Genomic DNA, 12300 nt, shown 5'->3' with positions numbered 1-12300 from the left:
ATTTCTCTACTAATACTGATTTCATACAGTTCCTCCTTCTTACTGGACCCTATGTGCCCCAACATTTCTGGGAGGTAATTTGTGAAGACAGAACCAAAGTATGTATTTAATTGGTCTGCCATTTCTTTGTTCCCCATTATAAATTCCCCCGTTTCTGACTGTAAGGGACCCACATTTGTCTTCGCTAATCTTTTTCTCTTCACATATCTATAGAGACTTTTACAGTCAGTTTTTATGTTCTCTGCAAGCTTACTCGCATACTCCATTTTCCCCTTCTTAATTAATCCCTTTGTCCTCCTTTGCTGAATTCTAAACTTCTCCCAATCCTCAGGTTTGCTGCTTGGTCTGGCCATTTTATATTTCTCCTCCTTGGATCTAATACTATCCCTAATTTCCTTTGTAAGCCACGGTTGAGCCATCCTTCCTGTTTTATTTTTGTGCCAGACAGGAATGAACAATTGTTGTAATTCATCCATGTGCTCTTTAAATGCTAGCCATTGCCTGTCCACTGTCAATCCTTGAAGTAACGTTCCCTAATCCATCATAGCCAAATCGCGCCTCATACCTTCACAGTTTCCTTTATTTAGATTCAGGACCCTAGTCTCAGAATCAACTACTTCACTCTCCATCTTAATGAAGAATTCTATCATGTTATGGTTGCTCTTCCCCAAGGGGAAGCACAACAAGATTGTTAATTAATCCTTTCTCATTACACAATACCCAGTCTAGGATGGCCTGTTCTCTAGTTGGTTCCTCAATGTATTGATCCAAAAAACCATCACGTACGCACTCCAGGAATTCCTCCTCTACAGTATTATTATTAATTTGGTTTGCCCAATCTATATGTGGATGAAAGTCACCGATAATTACAGTTGCACCCTTATTGCATGCATCTCTAATTTCCTGTTTAATGCCATCCCCTACATCACCACTGCTGTTTGGGGGTCGAGATACAACCATCATCAACGTTTTCTGCCCCTCGATGTTTCTTGCATTGCGGAGGCTCTGCGGAGTAAAAGCCACACGTGCAGGCCACCAACTTTGAAAAGTTCCAGTAAAATTCAGCCCAATGGCTTTGGTCTTCCCAATAACTAGTTGGAGGAAATTTCTGCTCATCCAGTACTGGGTGTTGGACAAACAGTCTTACAATTTAGAGTCAGTGGATGGTCGAGCGAGGTGGTGGTGAGTGAGAACAAGATGTCATCAGCATACATGTGGAAACTGACACTGTGTTTTTGGGCGATGACAGCAGATTTTTAGAAGAAGATGTCAGTACCTGAAGAGAGAGAACCGTTAAGAATATCAGTTAACATGGGAGCCAGGTAGGAAGTAGGTGGTCAGAAGTTTAGTGGGAATAGAGTCGAGGGAGCAGGAGGTGGGTCTCAGGGTCATGATGAGCTCAGAGAGGGCATGAGGGGAGATAAGAAAGAAACTAAAGAAAGATGCTAGTTCAGGGCAAGGGCAAGGGGAAGCTTTAGATGAAGTTTGGCCCATTGGGCTAGGGGAAGGGAAGGAAGGGGCAGAGGCAGCTGACCAGATGGTCTCAATCTCTGTGACAAAGTAGAGCTCCTCAAACATACTGTTGGAGGTGAAGGTGGAAGAATAAAAATATAATGAATAAAAGAGGCCCCACCTAGGTTTTGTTATGTATTTTCTGAATAGACCTTCCCCTTTACTTTAAATGGTAAAAACATCGCTGCGTTTGAAGACTGACAGTTCAAAAAGAATAAAGTTGTAAATCTGACACTGGTAATAGGTCTGTTAAAAATATCAGAGTGAATCTGACTGAATCACCGGTGCCTGGCTGGGAGACGCAAGTCGGGCTGGAAGGTGCTTCCTTCAAATAATACCAATGGCAGCAGCTGTGACTCCTTTCAGGCAAAAATTATCAGCCAGTAAGCCCAACTGCATTCAGACTGTTGGGTGTTGGAACATTATGTTGTTGGGGTTTTTCCCGATTGCAGTTTTCTTTATAGCAAAAGTTTGTGATTGTACTAAGAGTCTCCAGTGCTGTAGGATATCATGGCCATTATCTCCGCCATCCTCACCAGCCTCTTCATTCTTGGAGAACTCTGGCCTTTCTGACAAGGCTACCAATATTCATGCATGACATACTTGTCACATTCTGAGGAAACCTTTCAATAATGGTGGATTAAGCCATACACTCTGCATTTTTGTTCTGGCAAGCATCATGACTGACAGCATAGCAATAGGAAGGTTCTTGAAACAGCCAGCAATTCACTAATCTCTTTATGATTGCAGGAAAAAAAGGCCCAACTGAAAGCAAGGTAAGCAATTGGTGGTGTGACACCCAATATCAAACCCTTAACCTACTTGGAGGAATTAACTTTGGAATAATAGGCTTCCATACCACAGAGCCCATTGCAAGGTGCATGCAGTTGGCCAACCAACATCTCCAAACTGGTACCCAGAAATTGCCACTTTTTCTTCCTTCAATGAAATTATCATACATTCAAAGCATTGTGCCAATAGGAACCTAGAACCATCCAATAACCTTCATAGCAACAACATCTTGAATTTATATGGTGCCTTTAATGTAGTAAAATGTCTCAAGCTACTTCACAGGGGTATTATTAAATGCTGAGCTTTGATCAAAGCTTAGTCAAAGAGGTAGGTTTTAAGGAGTGCCCAGAGCTTAGGACCTGAACAGCTGAAGGCACAGCTACCAATGGTGGAGCAATTGTAATCAGTGATGTGCAAGAGATCAGAATTTGATGAGTACAGACATCTCAGAGAGTTGTAGAGCTAGACGAGGTTACAGAAATAACTCACAGCATCAGAAGTTGACTCTGTGCTGCATAATATAAAAACTGGTATCGTAGTCAGCTCCAACATACATCCAGAATTTTGAAGAACCTTGGTCTACCAACTTGTAATTGGCTATCGCTATTCTTCACTCGTGTTGTACTTAGAAGATTCATAGAAACCCTGCAGAAATGGTATATATTGTATTGATACATAGGAGTGGAAAATCTCTCTTTACGGTAATTCTTCTTCCTGCCTTGGGGAAAAAAAAGCAGCTCTTTCAAACAAATGAATGGGTAGATATTTTTGGATTACCTGACGTAGCATCACTATCACATAGTTACGGCTAAGTGTGTCCTAGGGATTTGCTATGCATTTGCTTTACTACCTATCCATTTTTCTCTCTGCCTTATTTTGATAATCACTTTTTACATTTCTTCCATTTCCCTCAACTTTGGTTTCTTAGCTCTTCATTTCTTCCTCAGTCTTTCCTTCTTTCTACAATTTTCAAGATATTAATGTGCAAGTTTGCCATCACCTGGTCACCATATCCTGGTTTACCTCAAACTCTTTTCCATTCGACCTTGATGGTAACCTGCAATGACTCTTCAGTTTGATTTCTCCATTCAGAAAAACAACAATAAGTTAGTAAAAATGTTGGAATAGCTTATCAACTTTAAAGCTGGTGTTGAAACCATCGAAATGAAAATCAGGTCATTTCTAGAATGAGCAAATGATCCGCAAAACCTGTTTTATGGTCGGGCGTCTATCCTATTGCGTGAAGTTCATACACAAGTCACGATCCATCTGCTTACTTCCATGTCTATAATGTCGCCTGCCTCCATGCTTACTTCAGTCCTTCCACTGTTGAAACCCTTACACATGCTTTTGCCACTTACAGAATTCTAATGCTCTCCATGCTGACCTCAAACTGGCACAAAACCATTTGCTGCATGTATCCTGTCGCACATTAAGTACCATTTGGCCAAATCCTTCATCCCTCTCTGTGTATTAAATTTGAAGTCTTTGTTCCTGTCTATATAACCTCTTATGATCTTATCCCATCCCTACCTCTGCAATCATCTCCAGTCCTATTTCCCTCCTGTGTGCCCATTCCTCTGATTCTGGCTTTCTGTGCATTTTTACATCACTATTGGTGACAGATGTTTAGAATATCTGTGGAGTACTCTGATGGGAGATCAGAGAAACAGCGAAAATACCATTTCTCTCGAGTGCCTGCCAATCTTCAACTGAAGTTATTGGGGGAGATCGGGAGAAAGGCATGGAAATTCTCCCCCAGACCCTTCAGCCACTTATGTCTTACTCTCTGGAACTCCATCCTTAAACCTCCCTACTTTTAAAATTCTCCTCAATATCCATCTCCTTGACCAAGTTTCAGTCCTATTCTCTCCCTTCCAAGGTATCTGCTTATATTATGGCTCCTTGTGAAGCATCTTGGGATGCTTCTTTATATTAAAGGAACTATATAAATGCAGGTTGTTTAATAAAAATACTTTAAATTAACAAGGGAAAATACTGACTAAAAAACTTGAGGTGGATGCCACATCTGAGAACGTTTTCAACTTTTATGCATGTTAGTACTGTCATGCAGACCCCCACCTGCCAAGAATGGGGCACACATTATTTCACCACATGAACATTAAAAACTTAAAATTGGTGCTGGGAGGAAAAGAGGGCCTATCACACGGAATTGCCAGGCCCCTCGCCGGAAAGACCTTTTTTGCATGTTAGCAGTGTTGGAACAAAGGACCCAGTCCTTGCTTCTCCAATACACAAAAGACCTGGTCAGACCAGTTTAGTCAAATGACGAACTGGCTGCTTGAAATTGAACTTGCCACAGAGCATTTGAAACTCAGCAAATTCTTTTCTCTCGGACTGAAAACACCTCTTTCCTTTCTGTTCCCAGCTGAACTGAAAAATGGACTTAGGAGAGCTAGAAAAGGACATGAAAAGGTCTTGGCGGGTAGGATTAAGGAAAATCCCAAGGCGTTCTACACTTATGTGAGGAACAAGAGGATGGCTAGAGTGAGGGTAGGGCCGATCAGGGATAGTGGAGGGAACTTGTGCCTGGAGTCGGAGGAGGTAGGGGAGGTCCTAAATGAATACTTTGCTTCAGTATTCACTAGTGAGAGGGACCTGGTCGTTTGTGAGGACAGCGTGGAACAGGCTGATATGCTCGAACAGGTTGAGGTTAAGAGGGAGGATGTGCTGGAAATTTTGAATGACATGAGGACAGATAAGTCCCCGGGGCCAGACGGGATATACCCAAGGATATTACGGGAAGCGAGGGAAGAGATTGCTGCGCCTTTGGCGATGATCTTTGCATCCTCACTGTCCACTGGAGTAGTACCAGATGATTGGAGGGTGGCAAATGTTATTCCCTTGTTCAAGAAAGGGAATAGGGATAACCCTGGGAATTATAGACCAGTCAGTCTTACGTCAGTAGTGGGCAAATTATTGGAGAGGATTCTGAGAGACAGGATTTATGATTATTTGGAAAAGCATGGTTTGATTAGAGACAGTCAGCATGGCTTTGTGAGGGGCAGGTCATGCCTCACAAGCCTTATTGAATTCTTTGAAGATGTGACAAAACACATTGATGAAGGAAGAGCAGTGGATGTGGTGTATATGGATTTTAGCAAGGCGTTTGATAAGGTTCCCCATGGTAGGCTCATTCAGAAAGTGAGGAGGCATGGGATACAGGGAAAGTTGGCTGTCTGGATACAAAATTGGCTGGCCCATAGAAGACAGAGGGTGGTAGTAGATGGAAAGTATTCAGCCTGGAGCTCAGTGACCAGTGGTGTTCCGCAGGGATCTGTTCTGGGACCTCTGCTCTTTGTGATTTTTATAAATGACTTGGATGAGGAAGTGGAAGGCTGGGTTAGCAAGTTTGCCGATGACACGAAGATTGCTGGAGTTGTGGATAGTGTGGAAGGCTGTTGTAGGTTGCAACAGGACATTGACAGGATGCAGAGCTGGGCTGAGAAGTGGCAGATGGAGTTCAACCTGGAAAAGTGTGAGGTGATTCATTTTGGAAGGTCAAATTTGAATGTAGAATACAGGCTTAAAGACAGGATTCTTGGTAGTGTGGAGGAACAGAGGGATCTTGGGGTCCATGTCCATAGATCGCTCAAAGTTGCCACCCAAGTTGATAGGGTTGTTAAGAAGGCGTATGGTGTGTTGGCTTTCATTAACAGGGGGATTGAGTTTAAGAGCCGCGAGGTTATGCTGCAGCTCTATAAAGCCCTGGTTTGACCACACTTGGAATATTGTGTTCAGTTCTGGTCGCCTCATTATAGGAAGGATGTGGAAGCTTTAGAGAGGGTGCAGAGGAGATTTACCAGGATGCTGCCTGGACTGGAGGGCATGTCTTATGAAGAAAGATTGAGGGAGCTCGGGCTTTTCTCATTGGAGCGAAGAAGGATGAGAGGTGACTTGATCGAGGGGTACAAGATGATGAGAGGCATAGATAGAATGGATAGCCAGAGACTTTTTCCCAGGGCGGAAAGGGCTATCACCAGGGGGCATAATTTTAAGGTGATTGGAGGAAGGTTTCGGGGAGATGTCAGAGGTAGGTTCTTTACACAGAGAGTAGTGGGTGCGTGGAACGCGCTGCCAGCGATGGTAGTAGAAGCAGATACATTAGGGACATTTAAGCGACTCTTGGATAGGTACATGGATGATAGTAGAATGAAGGGTATGTAGGTAGTTTGATCTTAGAGTAGGTTAAAGGTTCGGCACAACATCGTGGGCCGAAGGGCCTGTACTGTGCTGTACTGTTCTATGTTCTATGTTCTTTTTCATGGAACTGAAGACCCATTGAAGCCACATGAACCCAAGAGAGAAAAGTCTCCTACAGTGAACAAGGTTTAAGAAGAATACTGGGCCCCAATGAAAAGCAAGATCAACCTGCAATAAAGGGCTACAGTGAGCTCAAAGCACAGTAAAAACCCCTCTTCAGAGATTGCCTCAAACTTTTTAACTTTAATTTTCTTCTGCTCTTTTCATTTGCATGTACGTATACATGCTAGCGAGGGGCGTGGCGTGTATCTGTAGGCATTAACCGAATTAGAGTTTAAGTTTTAAGGTTTAGTAAATTTCACTTTTCTACTTTAAACCTGAGAAAGCCTAGCTGTGCTCATTTCTTTGCCTTATAATTGGAAAGTGGTGAACAAGGATTCACCAAGAGAGCAGCTCAAAATACAGTGTGTTTAAAAATTAAACCCTGTAACAATAAGACCAGATGAAGACAGTAAAAGACCCCTGGACACCTTTGTCACCTGGTCACAACAGAGCTAACATATCGTTTTGCGAGCCTCCCCACACCATGGGCTGGAGTTTAAGAGCCCACCGCCAATCTCGGCAGCGAGCTCAAAAAATGGCAGCCCACCTGTGCGGGCCGCATGCCGAAGTCCCGCCATGATCTCCTGCGCAGCAGCTCATTTAAATAGCTGGGGCGGCCCATCCTCCCAATCATGTGGAGGGGGCCGGTGGTCTGTCCCCGGCAATGGCGTCAGCTGCCTGTGCTCAGGTGCTGGCGCCGTTTTAAAGCCCTGCCGGCTCATTTAAATTTTTAAAGAAGTATGCCCCCCAAAAATATACAATAAATTTATAATGCCCCTTTCCCACTCCCAAGAACATTTACATTAATTATTTCCCCTTCTCCCCAAAAAGACACACCTTTTAAATGTGACCTCCCCCCCCCCCCACAGACTGCACAAAGTTTAGAGTTCACCCCTTCCCAGCATCCCCTACACCCATTACGTTTATTTGACGCCATCTGCCCCCCCCCCCCGACAGAAAATATTAACTCCTCCCCCCCTCTCCACACCAGTGTCACGTCGCCTTTCCCTGGACGGGGATTTGAAGGCACAGGAATGCTGGCCTCCGCGCCGAAGATCACGACAGGCCCGGACGATTGAAGGTAAGTCCATTTAAATGTATTCATTTTATTAATTTTAATATTTAAATTCAGGTCCTGTCACCCAGTGGCGGGGGGCCGCCACGGAGCCTCGCCGCCACTGGGAGAATCAGTCTCCTGGCATCGAGGTCCATGATGGGCCTCTTCCAGACCCATCTTCAGGCCCCCCTCCGCCATGAAAATCAATGCCGGGGGACAACAAGATACAGCCCCATGTGGGTGACCCCGCATGATCCAGTGCATATTGAAAAATCACTTTACTCGCCATTATGGATGGAAAATCATAGACACATAGGCCCCCTCAGTTAAACTCTAGAACACCTGCATCTACCTTTGCACAGTTTCGACAAGTAAGCTGTAATTTCTTTATTTTGTAGTTCATTTACTCACTGATACCATGTGTACTCCAGAATGTACGGAAGAAACCAAGTAGATAGATAGAATTTGTCATTGATTCTACTGTTTAGTATCCAAATTTGTGTCATTTTCTGATCAGTTCTTTGGAATTATTGACATTTTATTATCCAGTTGCATTTTAGGTACTGGTACTGCATACAACATGCAAAACAATGATTAAAGATTTTATGAAATTGGAAATGGAAACAAGTGAGCTGATTTCAAACTTATTTTTTACAAGTGTAATGCTGTAAACACAGAGGAAATGAGGCAAGCATTTTTGGAAACAAAAAGAAGAAGCAAAAGGAAAACATTCTTCTCCCTTCTTCCTTTTTTCCCCCAGAGAGAAAAAAAATGAGATCCAGCAAAAGGACAAGAATAGGGTGTAACATGTCCTTCCCCATTTCTGGAAATTACCCCCTCCCTCGGTTCGTATTTTCTGTATTATATCAGTAGACCTGCAGCTCAAGCTGTCTGCCTAACACTAGAAAAGAATTCAACTGAAACCAGCATCAGAAACTGTGAGTGATTGATGAAAAAGCTTACTCCAGTGCTAAGGTATTCTTCATATGCACACTCACACGTGCAAAAAAAAGTAGTTTAAAAATTGAAGCATGGTCAGTAATATTTAACAAACAAGAAGTGAAAACAGCTAATTTTGTTTAGATCCATGCAGAACATGAAAGGGACAATTTGTGTACTAGATTATCCCCTTATGCAAATGTTCTTACTGACTGGGTTGTTTCCAGTTATGCACTGAGAGAAGCAGTGGTGCATCTGCTTCCCGTTTTCTCAAGTGAAAAGTCTGACCATCTGCTTGGCCTCATCCCGACTGGCCTATTTAGTACAGATCAACTTCCTCAGGCTGCCACCTTAGGTTCCACTGCCTGTTGTAACCAATTTTTTTTTTTACTCTTTTGCTCACAAACCAGAACCTTCTATTCAGCCCAAAGCGACAGGAAGGTGCTGCTACATGTAACTTCCAGTTAGTGACAGCAGTACGGTAGAACTGAATCATACTTATCATGTGTGGTGTTGGTAGATAAAGTTGGGAAATGTTCCACTTTTTTCACATTGTGAAAATACAAATACTATTTTTCTGTCTCTGGATTTGGATTGTGTAAAGAGCTTTAAAAGAACAGATAAATGAACAAGTTTCTTAAGACTAACCAACATGGGAGAAAATTTTATAGCTAGTCCATCCCAGACAGGAATCAGATATAGCTGTGCTATATCTGTAAGTCCTTCACACGTGGTTTAGCTGTGAAGTTTGACAAATTCATATTTTGAATAGCTTGACATGTTTTTGTTGAGAGCAGTAATGCATATTTTAATATAAAAGCAAAATACTGCGGATGCTGGAAATCTGAAATAAAAACAAGAAATGCTGGAACCACTCAGCAGGTCTGGCAGCATCTGTGGAAAGAGAAGCAGAGTTAACGTTTCGGGTCAGTGACCCTTCTTCGGAACTGACAAATATTAGAAAAGTCACAGGTTATAAGCAAGTGAAGTGGGGGTGGGGCAAGAGATAACAAAGGAGGTGTAGATTGGACCAGGCCACATAGCTGACCAAAAGGTCATGGAGCAAAGGCAAACAATATGTTAATGGTGTGTTGAAAGACAAAGCATTAGTACAGATTAGGTATTAATGCACTGAATATTGAACAGCAGCAAGTGCAAACCTGAAAAAAAACAGTGGGTAAGCAAACTGAACAAACTAAGATGAAATGAAATCAATGCAAAAAAAAGATTGTAAAAAATGTAAAAAAGAATGTTAAAAAAAAAGAAGAAAAATAACTAAAAATGAAAGTAAAATGGGGGGCTGTCATGCTCTGAAATTATTGAACTCAACGTTCAGTCCGGCAGGCTGTAGTGTGCCTAATCGGTAGATGAGATGCTGTTCCTCGAGCTTGCGTTGATGTTCACTGGAACACTGCAGCAATCCCAGGAAAGAGATGTGAGCATGAGAGCAGTGGGGAGTGTTGAAATGGCAAGCAACCGGAAGCTCAGGGTCCTGCTTGCGGACTGAGCGGAGATGTTCCGCAAAGCGGTCACCCAGTCTGCGCTTGGTCTCCCCAATGTAGAGGAGACCACACTGTGAGCAGCGAATACAGTATACTACATTGAAAGAAGTACAAGTAAATCGCTGCTTCACCTGAAAGGAGTGTTTGGGGCCTGGGATAGTGAGGAGAGAGAAGGTAAATGGGCAGGTATTACACCTCCTGCATATTTTAAACCTGCTACTGCACTAGAATTCTACCAAGAGTCATACTTGCTTGGCAAATGTTGATTCAGAATCTAAAATCCACAAATTTTGCAGTTCAAAATAGACCATTTCAAGTTGTGAAAATTAACTTCTTTAGGTCTGAGAAAATCTCTATCGAGAGGGTTACCATCCACCTGGTCTTTGATGGGACTGTTCGTTTTTTGATGAAAGATCATGGACTCTGTTTTTCTCTCTGCCTGGCCAACTGAGTGTTATCAGCATTTTCTGTTTTCAATTGATTTCAGGTAAACCAAGCAGCATTAGTCCAGTTATTTTGGGGTCTTATCTTGCTTTTGTATGTTTTTTAAGCAGATTTTTCTACCTAGTATTGCAGAATTTACAAACTAAAATATCAGAATATAAAAAATCAATCAATTTCAACAAGTTCTACTAAAGCAACAGGGCTTTAAAGTGAAGTTCCTTGTCATTAACAGGGAGAGAAACAGCTGGTCCTAGCTATAAAAATATAAAAATTGCTGAGAGAAAATGAATGCACTTTCACTGGGAGCCCGGGCATGTTTCCATCTATGCATTGAAAAAAATACAAAATTAATACAAAAGGTGGAATTAGTTTTGGATTTCATGAGTGAAGAGCTAGCACAAACATGATGGGATAAATGGTCTCCTATGCTGTAAACTTCTATGGTTCTGTTTAATACAAATAAGAAGCTCAAATGAATCCATTTAAATCTGCAGCATCGAAAAAAAGACAAATAGGAACGAGCTGGGAAATCCTGCAACAACAGAAAGAAAGAGAGAGGGAGACAGAAATAGTGGTACTTTCCAAAATCAGATGAATGTTGAGGCTTTAATACAATTTTTTGAAAAGTTTCTTTCCTAATTCCTTGCCCATTGTATGTCTGGTGTTGAGTTTGGCTGCCATATCCCTAGTTCTGACTGAGGATAAAATCAGCCCTGTGCAGTGCCACTAGTCTTCTCAGCACACTTATTGGAAAAAAATGCTTTAGGTCTCTGCGCTCTAACCGAACAAACTTACCAGTAGAATAAAATGAATCTGTCAGTCCCAGCACAGGCGCTACACAGGGCATAGGCCCACACCACAAAATCAACCACCACTGAACACAAGCTGGCCTTGGTGTAAGACATGGATTAATTCACACCAAGTGGATGCTTGTTTAGGATTGAATGAAAGGCTAAGGCACATTGTTGGGAGACAGTATTGGGAGGCAGTAGAGATAAGAAAGCTGTAGTAACTAAATTCAGTTTGGATCATCAATACAAGTGGGGTAATTGCTTTTCCAGAATGCTTTAGAACTCATCTAATGAAATGAAATATAAAATGTAGGTAAAATAATTAAAATTCAATCAATATACTTTTTATTTTAAGAGTAATGCTTTCTCTTATTTGTTCAATAATTCATGCCATCCTCCTCCTTCACATGTTATTAGGATCAGACAATACGAGCTTATTCAACAGTTCCTAATGGAAAATTCTCGAAAAGACACAGAGGCTAAAATTTCGCAGTGGTTCCACTCGTCTCTAGAGTTATAGCAAAAGCCTGGTAGACCTCCCGGTAGAACTTCAGTCCCACAGCTCTATCTACCTTGTATATGTAAAAGAGAAAAACTTGCATTTCTATATCCCCTTTCATTCTGTCCCAACGTGTTTCACAGCCAATTGTTGAAGTGTAGTCACAGTTACAATGTAGAAAATGCAGTGGCCAATTTGCACACAGCAAGATCCCAATGTGATAATGACCAGCTAATCTGTTTTTTAGTGTTTGAAGGATAAATATTGGCCAGGACACAGGAGAGAACTCCTCTGTTGTTCTTTGAATAGTGCTGTGGAATCGTTTACATCCACCTGAATGGGACCTTAGGAGCACATATACTAAAATTGGAATGATACAGAGAAAATTAGCATGGCCCCTAAAAGAAAAAAAAGTCTCATTCAAAGGATGGCACTTCT

General features: G+C 42.0%; 1 pseudogene; it reads left to right on the top strand.

Moving 5' to 3' along the window:
- The first annotated feature begins 12201 nt into the window (after positions 1-12201).
- On the top strand, positions 12202-12300 carry LOC137351996 (U6 spliceosomal RNA; annotated as a pseudogene).

This window comes from Heterodontus francisci, chromosome 2, assembly GCF_036365525.1.
Source record: "Heterodontus francisci isolate sHetFra1 chromosome 2, sHetFra1.hap1, whole genome shotgun sequence".
In the NCBI taxonomy this organism is placed as follows: Eukaryota; Metazoa; Chordata; class Chondrichthyes; order Heterodontiformes; family Heterodontidae; genus Heterodontus; species Heterodontus francisci.
The sequence above is the reverse complement of the archived record's forward strand: the minus strand, read 5'-3'. Positions and strand labels throughout refer to the sequence as shown.